This window comes from Colossoma macropomum, unplaced genomic scaffold, assembly GCF_904425465.1.
Source record: "Colossoma macropomum unplaced genomic scaffold, Colossoma_macropomum, whole genome shotgun sequence".
NCBI lineage: Eukaryota > Metazoa > Chordata > Actinopteri > Characiformes > Serrasalmidae > Colossoma > Colossoma macropomum.
Window position 1 is genome coordinate 75858 of NW_023495928.1, and position 19642 is coordinate 95499.

At 37.5% G+C, this 19642-nt stretch overlaps 1 long non-coding RNA gene across 1 annotated transcript; it reads right to left on the reverse strand.

The window, feature by feature from the left end:
- Positions 1–1988: 1988 nt before the first annotated feature.
- On the reverse strand, positions 1989–10100 carry LOC118803591. The gene is made up of 3 exons (XR_005006880.1): positions 10067–10100; positions 2175–2254; positions 1989–2083 (listed from the first exon to the last, which is right to left on the reverse strand). It is a non-coding gene; the product is annotated as an uncharacterized LOC118803591 (long non-coding RNA).
- Between the last annotated feature and the right edge of the window lie 9542 nt (positions 10101–19642).

Below are 19642 nucleotides of genomic sequence, written 5' to 3' on the forward strand. Positions count from 1 at the left end.
CTGTGGTGAAGAAGGGACTTACAGCTAAATCCACACCCAGCTCAGTTTTTAAAGTCATAAAAGTCTTTTAAAGTTTTTTATGGTGTCAAACATTAAAATCGAGCCCTATAGTTTACATACAGCAATTGAAACGTTAAACTGGGTATATAAAGTACACTGAGTTACCATATTCTCAATAAATCATATGCTTTATATGTCAATATTAAAATGCAAACATTATGAACAGATATAATAATGTGACATTCTGGAGAAACTCTATCCATACGGTCGCCAGGAGCCTGAAACAAGTTGACAGCACTTAAAAAATAATAATAATTTCTGTTACATTTTCAGTGAACAGATTCTGTTGTTCCATTTACATTTACAGCATTTAGCAGACTCTCTTATCCAGAGCTACTTACAAAAAGTGCTTCGTCTATTTAGAGAAAGTATCTTTGCTAGTTACAAATAGGATAGAGAGAAAGTTCGTCCTGAGCTCAGATACTGCTAGGAACAAAAACCCATGATGATACCCAGAGAAAAAGGAACAGAATTAAACACAGCGACTATTAATAACTATCAAAGGCAAAGTATCACAGCTGTGGGCAGATAACTTTTACACTGATATGAAGTTTGTTCAGTGCTTTGATAAAAACAATGCAGACTAATGCAGATGAACTTCACTGATTGGTAAGAACAAGAGAAAAATCTCTTTGCCATTATTTGTTTTAAAATTAATTGTAAGTATTTTGAAGGTCAAAATGAAAATGATTTCTCTTTAAATATAATTAATTAAAAGTACAAATATCCAGTTTCAGTATATAAACTGTGTATATGTATTTGTGTATGTGTGCATGTGTGTGTACGTGTGAACTATGTAATGTTCTGTATTACACAGAATAAAGAAATATGAAAGAAGTATCACTTTTATGATCTTTATGATCTCAGAAACTTCAAGACTTTGAACCAAGAACACTGGGGAGAAAGTAGGAGCTTCCATTTTTTTATTTTCCATCAGAATCATCATTTTGGTCGAGGTTGTATCGGCATTGTGTTGTATCAACATTAAAATATCATTATCAATATATTAATCAATGTATTGATGTTAGTATCATGATGTTGTTTCAATATTAATTCAGGGATTCAGTCAAGAATCACCATCAGATTAGACACTGATTCAGTGATGGTTAATATGGCAATATAAAAACAAAACAACAAACAATATTATTAACAGAAAAAAAAAATGACATATTATCTGATGCATATTCAGTATATAAATGTTATTACCTATTACCATGGCAGTTATATCTGATTAGCATGTAGCTATGAATATTGCTGTGCTCCAGCTCCTCTTTAAAATAGAAAGGAAATAGAGGCCTGTTAGACCATGAAATAATATTGTTTTAGCAAAAAGCAAGATTTATCTCAAAATGATGGATGTGAAGATAATTAGGATTAAATAGAACAATTTTGAATTATTAATCACTCAAAAATATTATCATATCTGTGTGCAGTTTTATTTTACATGATTATAAATTTGGTTGGATGCTTTAATAAAAACAATAAAGACAGATGTACATGAACTTCACTTATTGACCAGAAAAGGTGATGTAATTTCAATAAAACACAAATTTAAATCTTCCAAAATAACAGTTAAGTACAGTAACACTGTGTGTGTCTGTGTGTGTGTTTGTGTGTGTGTGTCTGTGTGTGTGTGTATGTCTGTGTGTGTGTGTTTGTGTGTGTGTGTGCTCTGCTAGAATTCCCAGGTTACATGTTATGTTGTTATTTTGCATGTAAGGTTATATATTTTACAGAATAATGAACTAAGAATGGAGTGAAACATGTTTATGACTGCGCTGCTTCTGTTTGTTTGTCTGTCAGAAACTTCAAGCCTTTGAACCATTTTCCCTTCAAAAACACTGGAGTTCAGAGAGAAAGTAGGAGTATCTTATAATCTCACTCTTCAGTGTCACACCATTCTCACCTGAACTTAGTAGATCTGTGACCATCTCTGAACTCTATTGTTCTCCCCTCTGACTGGTCACTCTTCATGGACACACAGCTGGGTTCAGGTGAGTCAGATCTCTTACCCTGATTCAGTCTAAAACACAGACAATACCAGACAAACTGTCTTACATGGTGGTGAACTAGAGAACAAACTCACTTTACACCAGATCACATTATTCTCTCACCTCTCAGCTTCCTGTGTGTCCTGTTCCTCAGAGAGACTCATTTTGGAGGACATCTCTCCTCCTTCAGATCACACTGAATCCTGAACACACACACACGGACGGACACACACACACACACACACACACACACACAGACAGTCAAGTCTACATATAAGCTTCATCTGAAAGTTGTTCTCTTGAACACAGTTCTGTTTATCTTCTGTCTCTCCATGTCTAAAATATCTTTAATCATCATCTAAGTCAGCAAATTCTGGTAGCTATTAGTAATTATTAATAATTTTGATAATGTTGCCACAAAATGCTGGATAGTGAAAATTGTATTTACCCTTTAAACCATTTGTAAGGTTTGTGTAGGTTGAAGAGAGTGGAGTGATGTGCTGTCTGAACAATCACAACACTCTCTTTAACTACTTACCTGAACAGCTCTGACTAGAAAAGTAAAAAAAAAAAATCATGTCTTTAACAAAAATTGGAAACAACATTTTCACCATCATGTATGCTAAGCTATTGGAGTCCTGAATTAAAGGAACCAGGGGCCATTTTACAGAAATTTCTTATCTTTTGGTCTCAACTCACTGCATAAAATAACAGAAACAGTCAGTTAAAACAGAAGTTAAGACGCTCTGGAGTTTATCTTAACGTTAGAACAGAATTAAAGTAAATTTAGTCTAGTTAGAATGGTTGTGTAACATTTGTGTTTTCTTATTTGGAGTTAATGGATAAGATTATGAACTTAAGAACTGTTGTTCTGTAATAGCTTCTGTCTTAAATTCAATCCTAATTAAAGTTGTCATGGTGACTAAGCAGATAAGATTTCAGACTTAACTTTTAAGTTTCTGTAATATGGCCCCAGGTCTTTTCAGTAGGCTTCTCAAACCACTTACAGGAAATTATTTGAATACAAGGCTTGAATTTGAGTTGCTATTTCTATAAGGTAAATGAGAAGGGAAAGACAAGAACAGAGCTAAGATGGGTTATGTTACAGAAATACACCGTCACATACACACATACAGAGTGCTGTGGTCCTCTGATCTTCAGGGTCTTTCATAGCAGCAGTCCTGCTGTTCACTATCCAACTCGGAGCTACAATGTCGTTGTACTCCCCCTGTGGCCAACTTGTTTCATCAAATTCAAAATGGGCATTTATTTTTCAAAAAACAGTTAATAACATTTAATATGTTGTCTTTGTAATTAAATATAGTTTTATATACAAATTATATACAAGTTCAACCCTTTTACCCGGGTGTCAACCTTGTTATTCAGTCATTTTTGGTGAAAATAGTCTTAAAACGTTTAATTTAGTAGGTTATGTTATCAGAAGTTTCCATTTGGTAATCAAAGTTTATTTACACAGCACTTTTTACATCAGCCGTTGTCACAAAGCAGCTGTATAAAACAATCTGGGTCCAAGTCCCCATGAGCATCGCCATTGGCAAGGAAAAACTTCCTAAGAGCAAGAGGAAGAAACCTTGAGAGGAACCAAGACTCAAAAGGGGAACCCATCCTTCTCTGGTCGACACTGGATAGCAACACAATAACACAAAAGCAAAATGAACAGAGAACAAAGTTTTAATATTAGTGTAAAATATTGAAATACAGGAAAAGGAAACAGCAGGTGAAGTGATAGCTCTGATTAAACAGTTCGAGTCAGTGCATGCAGTATCATCAGGAGGGTCAGTTCATGCAGGTGAGTTTAGCACAGCGTTGTACACCAGGAAGATCCATGGGTGGGTGAGCAGTGGGCACTTGATGAAAGAGAATGAAGCAACAGCATCAGACCCACAGGATGGGCAGCTGTTCAACTCGGCAAAGAAAACACAGAGAGCTAGTTCTGTAAAGAGTGACTGATCACAGATTACAGGGTTAACAGAGCAGCAGAGACTCCAGCAGTTTGAGCTATTACAGTTTAACTACAGTCCCCTGATGTCTTTATTAATTCTAGGTACTAATAGTGAGCAGCACCATAATAAGAGAGAAGTTCACTCAGGTACTGAGTTCACTCAGGTTTAAAGTTTTATATGTCAGTAAAAGAATTTAAACTTAATGTAGAATTTAATTAACAACCAGTGTAAGGTTGATAAAACTGCACTGATATGGTCAAACTTTCTGGTTCTTGTGAGACTGTCTGCAGCGTTCGGGACTAACTGAAGCTTGTTAAGGCTTTTGCTGGAACATCCAGACAGCAGGGCATCGCAGTAATCCAGCCTTGAGGTAATAAATGCATGAACTAGCTTTTCTGCATTTAACAATATTGCGGAGATGCAGGAAAGCTATTCTATTAATATTGTTTTTATGTGCATCATAGGACAGATCAGGATCTATTGTGACACCAAGGTTTTTTTTACAGATGTACCTGACACTACTGAGAAACTATTAAGTTTAAGTGTTAAATTAGACAGTTTTTTTCTAGCAGCTTTTGGACCAAGAAGAAACTCTGGTTTGTCTGATCAGGAGGAAGTTACTTGACATCCAGTTTTTTTATGTCTTTTACACAGTCCTCAATCTTATCAAATTGCAGTTTATCATCTGGTTTGCTGTGTTTACTGATATTGGTACCCAGTGGTAGTATATATAATGTGAATAAAATAAGTCCTAAAACAGAGCCTTGTGGAACAACATACTTCTGCTATTCCTGTTACTCCTACAGGGTTTTCTAGCCTGTCTCATAAGAAAGAATGGTCTATTGTATCAAATGCTGCACTAAGATTAAGCAAAACCAGCAAAGATACATTTCCTTGGTCAGAGAATAGTAAAGAGATTGCCAACAAATTTCACTAAAGCTGTCTCTGTACTATTTTTCATGTATGTAATTCCTATGCAAATAGGAACTTAGTTGTTTTTCCAAAATGTTTGACATAAAGGGAAGGTTTGAAATAGGTCTATAATAAGTTTCACTTTTTGAATTGTGGCACATTATTTAGAGTCGAAAAAAAGTATGCTTTAAGCACTTGGTCATAATATTTAATTGAGTAGGTTCAGATGGACAGCTGTTAGAAGCTGATAGATCTAGGAGGTTTCTGATAAAACTACTAGCTGTGGAAGATGTTATAGTCCACTTAACACAATAGTGTGGTGATAAACATATATTACGACAAAAGTGAATTTCACATGAGATCAGGTAATGATCTGAGACTGCTGTGCTCTGAGGGAGAACGGCTAATGATCTATGTTTACACCAAAGGTCAAAATTAAGTCAAGAATGTGGTTTCAACAGTGAGTGGGCCCTTTATATTTTGAGCAAAAAAGTCTAAGATAGATATAAATGCCTTAGTGGATCCTGTGGTTTGTCAAAGTGGATATTAAAATCTTCTAGAATTACTTATTTATTACTTTATTTGACAGCGTAATTAAACACGATAGAAAGTAAGCAAATTTCTATAAGAACGTAGATGTAGATTGTAATTAGTATAAAATGAATTATTTGTTCTTCAGTCACTTATATAAAAAAAAGAATGTTGAAAGCAGAAAATTTGTAGCCTGCTTTCTGAGGATACGGACTGGAGGAGCAGAGTTGGGTTGCAGCTAAAGACGTTCTAGATCCAGGCCTGGTGGTGGACTTTCATAGCCAGCACCCGGACAAGCCTGCTCCTTATCCCAGAGGGTGCCTGAGAAAGGGGGGGGGGTTAATCCACATTTCTGTAAGACCCAGAGCATCAAAATCGTGATCAGTAATAACTCTTACAACGACGGCCTTAGATGTAAGAGATTTTATGTTAAAGCACCCTAGTTTTAGACCAAAGGTGCTGTCATTGCAATTTTGTTTAACTAGTCTGATATTGATTAAATTAGTAGAACAAACTTTTCTGATTTTTTTGATGTTTTATTTTATTCAGGTGAACAGTCTCAATTGGGTGGGATCTATGTGGCGTTTCAAAGCAGCTAGCAGACGGTCGGTTTAGCCTGTTTGTCTGCTGGCATTGGCCCTGGTTTGTCAGTGACTGCCTGTCCTACACTGATGGCTATCTGAGAGATTATGAGCTATGCTGCAGGAAATGAAAGCAGCCCCCACCCTTTCCGACTCAAAAGACCAGGCTTGCCCTCAAAAGCACACTAGTTATCTACAAAGCCCACATTGTTTTCTGAGCACCACTCGGACAACCAGCAGCTTGTCTGCTGCTGAAATTAATTCACTCGAAACTGGTCACTGGAGTTTTGCAGCAGTTACATTTGCAAATATAAGAGTTGTAGTACATCATGTGAGCTGCATCTACAGTTGTTTTTGGAGAATTCCAATTAAACATTCAGACGTTCTCAAAATTAGATCATAAATCCCGTTTTCAAAATGTATTATTACGTGTTTTGGTGCATCTGATATTTTTTAAAAGCTGATACAATCAGGGACACTCAAACATTTTCTCATGACTGTATGTGATGTAGAGAGACGAGTCTTTCAGATTTGACCCTGATTTTCACTCAGCAGGACTTGCAATTCATTAACCGTATAGAAATAAGTCAGAACTCTTTTTGGGTAACACTTTACATTAAGGGTCACTAATCAATATATAATAATCAACTATTAGTTTCCCATTATTTAGTTATTAGTTAACTCTTCATTAAGCATTAGCTATTACTTAGTAATTGATTAAGCACTTATCAATTAGTAATTAAGTACACTGTTAGTTGATAAGTTAGTTTGTTGTTAGTTTATGTCTTACTCATTATCTGTGTGCTAATTGCTGCTTATTACATTGTTAATTAACTAATAAGCATTTTTATTCATATAAAGAAGTAACATGATAACTTACTAGCAAGTGACAACACAAAATCAGTAATTAATGGTTAAGTAAGAGGAATTTAAGGAGTAATTAATGGTCAAAATGTAAAGATCTAATGGCCATTTTGTCATGATAGTGCACGAAAATTACTGATTACTAATTACGAATTACTGATTTTGTGTTGTCAAGTAAAGTGACAACACAAAATCAGTAGCGATTACATCCAGATTAAGCATTAGCAGTGAACTATAATGCTCAAATACTCAGCTACAACAGACATATGTTAGCTTTCAGTGACAAAAGGAAGTAAATGGAAGCACTGATTTAACTGTAAACACAGCTAAAATGCTGTGTGTGGTGGAGCCCTGCTTACTGCTGCTGCATCTGCTCACATCAAGCAGTGTCTCTGTAGCTGTACAACATGCCAGCAATTTCTGTAATATTTCTGTTTTCAAAAGAAATTAAAGTTCTTCTGTGTAGTATGAATTTGGTAGACGTTGTTTAGCTGCAGCTAGGTTAGCTAGCAACACTAGAAGCCATTTCTAACTGTAGCTGTGTTCCCAAAATAAGGAAGCTAGTTAGCGTTCAGTAGCTGCTACCACCAGCCGGCTAACGCAGAGCAGGTTCTGTGGCACATTTAGCTACAGGATGGCAGTGACTTCTGACATAAACACAAACAAAAACTTTTACATGTAAAGTCTGTTTTACAGCCTTCGTTTAAACTGTATTATCTTACGGCAGGCTAGCAGGCTACAGTTGCTAATTAGCTAGCCTGCCAGTAGCAGTTTGAGCACCAGCTTCACATGAGCAGCAGACTTTAAAGCTAAGTTAGCTCTAACGCTAGCTATGTTAGCGATCTGCCAAACAGCATTATTCTTATAGTTTCATGGCAATTTTTGAAGCAGCACTTCAGAAAACATCCAGCTTTCACTGCTCAGTCAAAAATGCGACTCCTAGCTGAAAAAAACATCTGAAAAAGCTGCTTCATGTTAGCCGGACTAGTTTGGTTAGCGGTAGCTTCTAGCCAGTATAGCTAGCTTAATATAAACAGAGTCTATAACATTCATGCCACATATAAAAGCTCTTCTTTCTTTTGAAAACAGAAGATTACCGAAATCGCTGGCGTGTTGTACAAAAACACAGAGACGGCCTGATGTGAAGCAGCTGCAGCAGAACTGCAGTAAAAACACCCATACAGCATTTTAGCTTTGTTTACAGTTCAATCAGAGCTTCCGTCCACTTCTTACTCTCACTGTCACAACCATGCAGGAAAACTAAAATACAGCTGTTGTAGCTCAGAGTTTGAGCGTTACAGTTCACTACTAAACATTCTGACATCGCTTCTGCAGGAAGTGAGTTTTACCCTGCTAATGCTTAAACCGGAAGTAATCACGAATCTTGTGAAAAGGGCCATTAATCATCAAAGTTACATTAAAAAGAACACGTTTTTTTGCCTTTTATAAAGTCTGAACTGCTCTGCGTCTGATTCATAACAATTTTGTATGATGTGGAAACAAGTGGAGATTTGAGCATAAATGATAAATCAGCTTCAGTGCATGAAACCAACCTACCAGCACCTAATTTACATATCATTTACATGAAACACACCCTAATTCATGCAGATGTTTCAGTAGCCAGCCAATAAAACAGCAGCGTTTCGCATGAAAGCTAATGGCCGTGCTCGTGGGTGGAGTTTGATGTCCAGCAGTGAGTGCACTCCTCCGCTGCTGACCAAACTTACTAGTATTAAAATGAAAACAACTGGAAAAAATAAAATGTGAAATAAAACAAAATACTCAGTGTTGTTAACATAGTAGAGTGATTGTTTAGTGTAGTTAATTCCCTAAAATAAACGCTGTATTATTGCAGTGTATGACCGAAGCTGTGTTTGTGAGTCAGTAGTATGAAACAAAAGCACAGTGTAATGTGTCTTTAAATGGAACATGAAATAGTTGCTGCACTTGTTTATATCAATGTGCATGTAAAGTAAGTACATCCACTTTTGTACTGGACTGTCATGCACACAAATTAGTATTATTGAAATTTTCTATTGTTGTTTTTATTTTTGCAATTACAGATTATGTTGATAATAGTTTTAGTTAATTAGCCACATATCCAGCATTTATGCCCAAATTTACATGCACCCCTACCAGATATGAGTTAGTTTGTACAGATATGCCAAGATCAGCGTGATGAATAACAAAACCATCACTGAACGTGTGTGCACTCATCCTACGGTCAGATGTGACCATAAGCATCTTTAATGAACCAATGTGAGAAAAGTGAAGCAACTGAATATATGGAGGTGATGGAAAGTTAATTAACAGATAATTAGCAGGATTAACACATAGGTGCTAGTAAGTTATCACGTTACTTCTTTATATGAAGAAAAATACTTATTAGTTAATTAACAATATAATAAGCAGCAATTAGCACACAGATAATGAGTAAGTAAGCCACAAACTAATGACAAACGTATGAACTAACAGTGTACTTAATTACTAATTGATAAGTGCTTAATCAATTACTAAGTAATAGCTAATGCTTAATGAAGAGTTAACTAATAACTAAATAATGGGAAACTAATAGTTGATTATTATATATTTAATGATTGATTAGCGACCCTTAATGTAAAGTGTTACCTCTTTTTGTTTACAACATGGAGGAACTAATTCAGTCAAGCGAGTCCAGAAATTTTGTGATTACAAGTCATAAATTGGAGAGCTTTTCAGTATAAATAGTTTATTTGTGTGAACAAAGCAATAATTATAATTATAGTCTTTTCTAAACCCTCTGACTGCTGGTCTTCTGTGATCTGCTGATGGTCCCTGAACTCTCACTGAGGCGCAGCAGCCTGTAGAAATCAAGTACCACAGTTTTCAGAAGTCACAGTGATACATTTCACACCTACACCAAGTTGCAGCTGCTGGTCTTGGATGAGAACAATGATCATTTGTGAGGATTAACCGTTTTACACGCACTGTTCAGATATAAAAAAATACCCCCCCCAACACACACACAAACACACAGAAGCAGTCACTTCTCCTTAATTACTTCACCTAAAAAGTTGATCTCTGAAATATATTTCTGAGTACAAAGTTTTTTTTTTTTGCTCTCACTGTCTGAAACACCTTCATACAGTAATAAATTAAACTGGTAAAGGCTGTTAAACTTTACCTCTGTTCTTCTCTCCAAATGCTGTTTCTGATCTTCTCTTCACAGAATTGACAGCTGCTTAAGATTCACTTTCACTTTAATCGGTTTGGACTGGATTTTTTTGTTACCGCAGGAGGACGTGCTGGTGTTCCTGATGGCAGATGTCTGATGAATCTGATCAGATTGAGAACAGTATGGAGAGCTGCACTGATTACTACACATGGTCAGATTAAGAACTCCAGCCAGGATGTGGGGGAGGAGTTTGGCTGTATGGTCTCCCATGAGAACGTCAATCAGCCAATCACGTTCTGAAAGAGCCGCTGTGAAGACCAGCAGCTCCAAGATAGACCTGAACATAGAGCTGCTTCCACATCATCTACAGTAGAGTTTAAACTCTACACAGTGCTGATGTTCCTGTCTTTACTCTGTTCTCTGTCCTGTTGCTGTTCCTGTGGTTCTGCTGAGCTGAAATAAAGCTGAATCTAGAACATCGTCTGTTCTTTTACTCTGTTTAATGGTCAGTGCTGTGAAGGGGATGGAGTGACTGAGCAAGCGAGGGTGAGAGAGAGAGAGAGAGAGAGAGAGAGAGAGAGAGAGAGACGCAGCAGTGTGTTCTGGTTCTGTCTAGCCTGCAGGATCACGTAGCCAAAGCAGTTGTGTTCTCTACATTAAAAAGTGGTTCCACTGAACTCCAACGCCGAGTCCTCTCTGCTTCTTTCTTCCCTCGACCTTTCGCCAACTGAACTGACTACAGCCCCGAGTCTTGGTGAGACCACCACAGAATGAATGTTCAGTTTTACACCAGAACAGAGTTTTATTTCAAAAGTAAGTTTTCTGTAGATCTGAAGAAATGAAATCTAATTTGATTCAAGACAACAAACACAGAAATACTAGAGCACTGTTTTACATTCACCACCCCCACGTCATCTTTACACCATCAGGAGGACAGTAATAAGAGGAAGAAATCAGTTTCTGGAAAATCACTGATTTATTTGTGGGTCATTCTGCTCCGCCCATAAATACACTGTCACACCTAGAAAGGCTTCATTTCATCTGCCAGTTTAAAAGAGGATAAATGTGGAGAGAATAAAACAGAGAATGAGAAAGAAACACAAAGAAAAGAGAATCACTTTGGTCTGATTTCATGTTGAGTTGGGCTGTAAAATCCATGTGATTTGCTCACCTTCCCTTAAAGCATCATTCAGTTCTCTATGAATGTGATGTTCTTGATTCAGATCCAAATCTACCAGCAAACAATTCAACACAAACTCTATAACCTTATTTAACCTCATCACACTCAACCACATCTTTTAATTTCTTCTAGAATTATGATTTTTCTGCTTTTATATGGCTGTAAAAGCTCAGTTATATAAGGACAGTAGTGCAGCTGTGGTCTCCTCTGTATCTGTGGTCAGTTAATGAGGTTGGTTCTTCATGCTGGTGATGAAACTAAAGTGATGTTGCTCTGAACTCACTCTGACCCCTGGAGACAGTGAACATCTGGACACAGAGCTGATCTATTCTGGGTGTGTGGAGGCCACACTGACCATGCAGATCTGATGAAGACAGAAACTCTCTGATTATCACACACGATGTAAAACATCAGGGATGATACAAACCACACATCTAATCAGACGATCACTGCATTCACACTGAATTACCTTCAGATGGGATAAAGGATAAAACAGCTTCACTGTGTTTCACTGTGGAAACAGTGACTAGTGAATGTTCTCCAGTGATAGAATGAATTAGTGCTGCTGTGTCGTTTCCAGACTTTACAGAATCCACTCACTGATCTTTTCAGCTCTGGAATATAACTATAGGACACTGAATAGAACCAGGAGTGTATTAAATCAGAACACAGTCAGATTATGGGGTGTGTGGTGTGTGGAGTCACAGGTCTAAATGTCTTGGAGGTCCCACAGTGAAGTCTATGATGCCCCTCTATCCTCTCTGTCTACATGGGGTGTTGTGTGTGTAAAGCTGCTTTGTGGTGATGTCTATTCAGGGGTGGACACCCCTGGTCCTGGTGATCTACCGTCCTGTAAGCTTTAATTAGAAACACTCCTGACTCTAATATTCAGATGATCCTGAAGGTCTTCATTAATCGTTTCTTTTCATATCTCCACATGTTTCTGCTGGAAGTTCTCGTTGCAGGTGACGCTGCTTCAGCTAAAGCAGCAACAGTAACAGTGATGATGAGCAGAGCGTCTACAGCTCACTCAAGTGTTGGAGCTCGAAGAGAAACAACCTCATCTCAGTTTCAGTGGTTTCTCAGCTGATGATGAGCAGAAGGAAAAATGGGTTTGTGCAGTTAATAAAGGAACAAACTGTCATACGGAGGAAAAGAACCTGCAGCTTCACTGTTTTTCCTTACTTTTCCTCTTTCCTTCCTTTTTGTCTTTATTGCTTTTTATCCATTTATCTTTTTACCTTTTTTCCTTCTTTCTGTTCTTTTCACTTTTCTGTTACTTTTTTTCTTCCTTTTCTGTTTTTCCTTTCCTTCCTTTCTCTCTTTACTTTCCTTATATGCTTCTGTTCTTTTTCTTTTAAAACTCCTTTTCTTCCTTCATCTCTATTCTGTCATTTTTTTCTTTATTTCTGTTTCTTTGTTCTTTCAGTTCCTTTACTTTTTTCTGTTAATTTTCTTTTTGTCTTTCTTCTGTTCTTCCTTCAATTATTTCTTTACTTCTGTCCTTCTTTTCTTCCTTCCTTCTGTCCATTTGTTTTTCTTTTTTTCTTATTTTCTTCCTTACGCTTTTCTCTTCTACACTTGCTTAGTTTCTTTTGCTTTTTCCTTTCTTCATTAATTCATTAATTCATTTATTTGTTTCTGTTTCTTCCTTAATAATGTGTATGTCTGTCTATCTGCCCTGTGATGGACTGGCTGGATAGACTCCAGCTCCCCCCGTGACCCAGAAGGATAAGCAGCTTAGAAAACAGGTGTGTGTTTCTTCCTTTCTTTTTCTTTTTTCAATTTTGCTCTTTTAATTCTGTCATTCCTTTTTTTTATCTTTGTCTCATTTAATTCTTTCTCTAATTTCATTTGTTTCTCAATTTAATTCCTGTTATTACATTTGAAACAATATTATTATTAACATTTTTCAGACTTCTAGTTCATCACACTTTAGTTTACATTTTTTATATTGGAAGCTGCCTAAATAAACACCACTTGTGTGTTTATATTTCAGCTGTGTATGTATTGTTGGTTGCTAGGTAACATTCATAACAATCGATTATCTACCTCAACTGAGTAACTGGAGATCAGATTCTGTAATACATACATACATACATACATACATCATCTAAACCGCTTATCCTTCTGGGTCGCGGTGGGGTGCTGGAGCCTATCCCAGCTGTCATTGGGCGGAAGGCAGGATACACCCTGGACAGGTCGCCAGTCCATCGCAGGGCAGACAGACAGACATACACAGTCACACACTCACTCACACCTAGGGGCAATTTAGCGTGTCCAATCAGCCTGACTGCATGTTTTTGGACTGTGGGAGGAAACCGGAGTACCCGGAGGAAACCCACGCAGACACGGGGAGAACAGGCACACAGAAATGACCCTGGTCGCCCGGCCGGGAATCGAACCCAGGCCATTCTTGTTGTGAGGCGACAGCGCTACCCACTGCGCCACCGTGATACAGAACACCTCAGATTCTTTTTTTATATAAATATAAAATACAGTATTTGCCATACTGTGGCACCAGAGCAGTGGAGATGTGGTGATTGTTGGTGCTGGGAATGATACAGAACACTGTACGGACTGAAAATGAACATAATGTCATTTTATCAGACATCATTATTACAGTAATATGGAGAAAAATGATCATCTTGTAAATATGACACATTTACAATAATGTAACAAGCTGTTAAATATGAAAATGTGATAAATTCCCAATAATGTAACGACATATTACAGCATCAGTAAAATTTTATTATGTTATTGATTAAGACTACATTACTAGATTTTATTACTTTATTAGAAACTACATTCAATATTTATACACTACATATATGTTAATGAGCAGGAGTGATGGAGTAACTGACCATGGAGTCCTGCAACGGTCATTTCTGACTGTTGAGCTATAATAAAAACAGAATAAAAGCATCTCATAATCTCATAATCTCATACACACCAAAGAGACTTTACACTATTAGAGACCAGGACAGCAGAGTTTCAGCTCATTCAGCTGCTCTTCAGGAGCCTCTCTGTGCTCTCATATCTGTGTGTGTGTGTGTGAGATGGTGTCTTCATGATCTTGAAGATCTCCTCCACTCTCGTGACTCCAGTATTGATTTCTAGAGGGAGTTTATTAAAGTCTATCAACATTTCCACTGGTTTGAGTGTCGACCTCATGTTGTTATCAGAACACCAGGCTCTTCTCCTCCTCCTGTACACGCTCTCATCACCAATGTGGGCTCATCCTCAAACGGGAGGAGTTTGATGGACAGGACGCTGGAGGTGCAGTCACTGGTAAACAGGAAGTGATGTCAAGGGGAGAGCACACAGCTCTGTGCTGCAGCTGTGTTCACATATTTGACCAATAAAGAGCCGAAAACACACACATTACCGTGTAGAACCACACACTGTGTGTGTGTGTGTGTGTGTGTGTGTGTGTGTGTGTGTGTGTGTGTGTTCTATAAGACTTCATCCTCTCTTCATAACCCCAGTGTGTGTGAGACTCAGACCAGGTCAGGTGTTTGTTCTGATGCTGTAAAAAAAGGAAACAGGACAGAATGATCAGACATGAACACACACTGATCACAGTCAGCACTCAGACTCCACACACAGACACAATCAGGATAAACACCATCACTAGATAAACAGTACAGCCTCATCAACACTAATAAACCAATAAACAGCTCTGATTCTCTCATAGACTCACTCATGAACACAGCTGTAGGAGCCTCAGCTAGAATGTTGAATTAGTGATGTAAGTATTAATTTCTCTCTGTGTGAGTCGCCCCCTACAGGCCAAGCTGATTATAAAGGAAGGTAGCCTGACTGTGGGTCGTGGCTGAAATGGTGACACACAGTCTTCTGAACACACACACACACACACACAGAAACACACAAACACAGAAACACACACACCTGCTAGCACCAGGCAAAGCTGCCTGAATGTGTCGGTTCAATAACTGAAAATTTCAGACTTTGTTATCTGTAAATAATTTTTTAATACATTGTTTAACCAGTTTCATCTTAACTATTCTTTTACTGTCTTTTTCTTTTGTGGGAGTCAAAGCCAAACATTTTCAGTCAACAAGGTGGATTAAACTAAGAGGCATTTAACCACCACAACAGTAACTCACTGACACACTGAAGAAAGGCAGTGTGTCAAAGCGTCTCTGTGCTGTTGTGACAAACTCAATTCTCTCACACAAGAAACAGCAATAAATAAAGTCATCATATAAATCTCTTTGTCTGCCTGAAACTCACTATGAGAAAATTCACATTCTTAGTAAGACAAAAGGCACCAGAGGCATCAGGATAGCATCACATCAAAAAACTACAAACATCACGTATTCAAATATGAATCACTTCACACAAAACACAAAAGAGAAGCTGTATCAGAACACTTCACTGAACACCTCAAACAACACAACCCCACACAATCTGTATTAAACACACTGATTCATTCCTCATACAGACCTCGAGATCCATCACACACAACAGTTTGTGTGTCTGTGTGTGTTTATGGAGGAGGTTGAGCTCTAAAATGCTGTAGATCATCCACTGAGTGAATATGTGTACAGAGACAGTAATTCAGTAACTCACTGTAGTTTCTCCAGTTTACAGTCTGGATCCTTCAGTAGATCAGAGAGCAGCTTCACTCCTGACTCTCCTGGATTATTCCAGTTCAGATTCAGCTCTCTCAGGTGTGAGGGGTTTGATTTCAGAGCTGAGACAAGAGCAGCACAGCCTTCCTTTGTAATACTGCAGTCAGACAGACTGTAGAGAGAAGAAAACCTCACATCTTTATTAACATTCACAAATATCATCTCTCACACACATAACAACAACATATCAGAAAATCAGAAACACATAACATTCTTAGTAGAAACTAAGTAGATAAAATTTGTGCGTGTGTGTGGGAATGAAAGTGATGGATCATTTTATTTCTCCTCAATATATGAAGGTTTCAATCCAAAGAGATAAAGTAATGATCTCACCCCAGCTTCTCCAGTTTACAGTGTGGATTCTTCAGTCCAGCAGAGAGCAGCTTCACTCCTGAATCCCGCAGTTTATTGAAACCCAGGTTCAGATCTCTCAGACTTGAGGAGTTTGAGCTGATAGTTGAAGACAGATCTGCACAGCTTTTCTCTGTGAGGTTACAATAATGCAGACTGAGAGAGAAATGATGATCTATCAGAAACACTGACACCTCAGACATGAACATCAATTCAACAGATAAAATGAAGAGAAAAAGAGAAAAAACAAACTACAAAAACACATCAATCATTAAAACACACACAGATGTACATACTCTCTCTCACACACTAATGTACATACTTTCTCTCTTACACACTAATGTACATACTCTCTCTCTCACACACTAATGTACATACTCTCTCTCTCACACACTAATGTACATACTCTCTCTCTCACACTAATGTACATACTCTCTCTCTCCCACACACTAATGTATATACTCTCTCTCTAACACACATTAATGTACATACTCTCTCACATACACTAATGTACATAATCTTTCTCTCGCACTAATGTACATTCTCTCTCACACACACTAATGTACATACTGTCTCTCACACATAATAATGTACATACTCTCTCACACACTAATGTACATACTCTCTCTCTCACACACTAATGTACATACTCTCTCTCTCACACACACTAATGTACATACTGTCTCTCACACATACTAATGTACATACTCTCTCTCACACACACACTAATGTACACACACTCTCTCACACTAATGTACATACTCTCTCACACTAATGTACATACTCTCTCTCACATACACTAATGTACATTCTCTCTCACAAACACTAATGTACATACTCTCTCTCACACACACTAATGTACATACTCTCTCTCACACACACACTAATATACATACCCTCTCTCACACACACACTAATGTACATACTCTCTCACACACACTAATGTACATACTCTCTCTCACACACCCTATTGTATTCTCTCTCACACACTAAAGTACATACTGTCTCACACACTAATGTATACTCTCTCACACACTAATGTACATACTCTCTCTCACACACCCTATTGTATTCTCTCTCACACACTAAAGTACATACTGTCTCACACACTAATGTATACTCTCTCACACACTAATGTACATACTCTCTCTCACACACACTAATGTTCATACTCACTCACACACTTATGTACATACTCTCTCTCTCTCAAACTAATGCACATACTCTCTCTTTTTCACACACTAATGTACATACTCTCTCACACACTAATGTACATACACTCACACACACACTAATGTACATACTCTCTCTCACACACACACACTAATATACATACCCTCTCTCACACACACACTAATGTACATACTCTCTCACACACGCTAATGTACATACTCTCTCTCACATACACTAATGTACATTCTCTCTCACACACACTAATATACATACTCTCTCTCTCTCACACTAATGTACATACTCTCTCTCTCACACACCCTATTGTATTCTCTCTCACACACTAATGTACATACTCTCTCTCTCACACACTAAAGTACATACTGTCTCACACACTAATATATACTCTCTCTCACACTAATGTACATACTCTCTCACACACACTAATGTACATACTCTCTCTCACACACACCCTATTGTATTCTCTCTCACACACTAATGTACATACTCTCTCTCTCACACACTAAAGTACATACTGTCTCACACACTAATATATACTCTCTCTCACACTAATGTACATACTCTCTCTCACACACACTAATGTTCATACTCTCTCACACATTTATGTACATACTCTCTCACACACTAATATACATACTCTCTCTCACAAACTTATGTACGTACTCTCTCACACACTAATATACATACTCTCACACACACTAATGTACATACTCTCACAAACACTAATGTACATACTCTATCTCTCACACACTAATGTACATACTCTCTCTCTTTCATACACAAATATACATACTCTCTCTCACACACACTAATGTACATACTCTCTCTCACACACTTATGTACATACTGTCTCACACACTAATGTATACTCTCTCACACACTTATGTCCATACTCTCTCTCTCACACACACTAATATACATACTCTCTCTTACACACACTAATATACATACTCTCTCACACACTGATCTACATACTCTCTCAAACACACTAATATACATACTCTCTCACACACACTAATGTACATACTCTCTCTCTCACACACTGATGTACATACTCTCTCACACACACACTAATGTACATGCACTCTAACATTTATAAACATTATCTCGTGCAAACTTTTTCACATACTCATACAAAAACAGTCTCAGCAAAACTAAGAGTGGATAAAAAAGTCTGTCAGTGAAAGTGATGATGTCACCTAAGTTTCTCCAGTTTACAGTGTGGACTCTTCAGTCCAGCAGAGAGCAGCTTCACTCCTGAATCCCGCAGTTTATTCCCACTGAGGTCCAGTTCTCTCAGACTTGAGGAGTTTGAGCTGAGAGCTGAGAATAAAACTGCACAGCTTTTCTCTGTGAGATCACACCTCGACACCCTGAGAGAGAAATGATGATCTATCAGAAACACTGACACCTCAAACATGAACATAAATTCAGCAGATAAAGTGAAGAAAAAATGAGAAACACAATCTACAAAATAATTTTAAAATCCACTCTCTCTCTTTCTCTCTCTCTCACACACACTCACACACACACACACACACACAGACACAGAAGCACACACACAGACACTCTAATGTACAAAAGATATTTTATGAAGTTGGGACAGTGTGTAGAAGGCAAATAAATGCAGAAAGTAGTAATTTATTAATCTGTGTTGACCTGCATTTTACTGAAAGTACTACAAAACTGATGTGTGTTTTATTTTATCGACTTTATTCATTCTGTAAATATACACTCATTCTGATGCTGATACTTTGAAAATGTTTCAAAAAGTTGAGACGGGCAATTTAAGACTAGGAGGACTGTGAAATGTTTAAAAATCTTAAACAGGTGATGCAATTAAGCTTTGCTAAAAACGAGCATCCAGGAAAGGCTGAGTCCTTTATGAGTGTAAGAATGGGTTGAGTCTCAACACTTTGATTGAAAGTTAATCTGCAATTAGTCCAACTGTTCTTCACCTACGGACTGTATGGATTTGAGGTATTTCACTCTCATTTCTACAGGGCATATCATCAAAGGCTCTGGACAAATTTCATAAAATTAAAGCCAAAAATCACTAATTAATACCTGTGATCCTCGACCCTCGTTCTCTCTTGGGCTTTATAATTTCAAATTTGGCTTAATAACAAAATTTTACTTTGAAAAAAAAAAAATGCTACATCCTAAATCTATTTCTGCAACATTGCATCAAAAAATAGAACATTT